The sequence below is a fragment of the Vigna radiata genome, chromosome 10 (assembly GCF_000741045.1).
Source record: "Vigna radiata var. radiata cultivar VC1973A chromosome 10, Vradiata_ver6, whole genome shotgun sequence".
Taxonomy (NCBI): domain Eukaryota; kingdom Viridiplantae; phylum Streptophyta; class Magnoliopsida; order Fabales; family Fabaceae; genus Vigna; species Vigna radiata.
Window position 1 is genome coordinate 10,424,200 of NC_028360.1, and position 1,144 is coordinate 10,425,343.

General features: G+C 39.6%; 1 pseudogene; it reads right to left on the minus strand.

Moving 5' to 3' along the window:
* LOC106774800 overlaps positions 1-1,144 on the minus strand; it is a 14,515-nt pseudogene that overhangs the window by 8,088 nt on the left and 5,283 nt on the right.

Below are 1,144 nucleotides of genomic sequence, written 5' to 3' on the forward strand. Positions count from 1 at the left end.
ACTGTAATTCTCTTTTTCCAAAGCTTTCTTTATCTTGTAAGCATAGTCATCAATTTTATTCATTGTTTTGGCCTTCCTAAGGAATTTCATATCTTCAACTTTGTATTCCTCTGCTTCTTGAATCATTCTATAGATTTCTTCCGTTGACAGTCGTCCTATGTCATTGGATATGATTATCTTATTGCTTATACCACTTGTTTTTTCCTTAGCAGAGACAGATAGTATACCATTTTCATCTATGGCAAAGCACACATCAAAAGGATGGTCCCTAGGAGCTGGAGGAAGGCCAGAAAGTTTAAAAGAACCCAACAAATTGTTTTCCCTGCTTCTTGTTCTCTCACCCTCATAAACCTCTATTTCAACAGATGATTGGTTATCTACACATGTCAAATATTGTTCCGTCCTCTTCACAGGAATAGTAGTATTCCTTGGAATCATTACACTCATCATATCTCCCATTACACGAATACCAAGTGATAACGGTGTTACATCCAGCAACACCATGTCTGGAACATTCTTAATACCTACACTCAACAAAGCAGCCTGCACAGCAGCACCACAGGCTACAGCTTCATCAGGGTTTATGCTTTTGCACAGATCCTTTCCCTCAAAGAAATCTTGCAATAATTCTTGCACTTTGAGAATCCTAGAAGACCCACCAACAAGAACAACATCATGCATACTTCTCTTGTCCATATTTGCATCAGCAATACACCTATCTACTGTCTCCATACACTGGTTAAAGAGCTCAATGTTGATTTCCTCAAATTTTGCACGAGTGATTGAAGAACAAAAGTCAATGCCATTAGATAAACCATCTACCTCAATTGTGGCACTGACAGCATGTGACAGTGTCCTTTTGGCCCTCTCTCAGGCACTTCTCAACCTCCTTAAGGCTTTAGGGTTTCCTCTCCTCCAAGGTGAGTGTTTCCAGCTGTTGCCTTAACTTCAAAGATCTTACCCTTAATCGTTAGGATAGAAACATCAAAAGTACCACCACCTAGATCAAAAATGAAAATGTTTCTCTCTCCAACACAATTAATCCTTCGGTCAAGACCATATGCAATAGCTGCAGCAGTTGGTTCGTTGATTATCCGTATGATGTTAAGGCCAGCAATGGTTCCAGCATCTATGGTAGACTTAC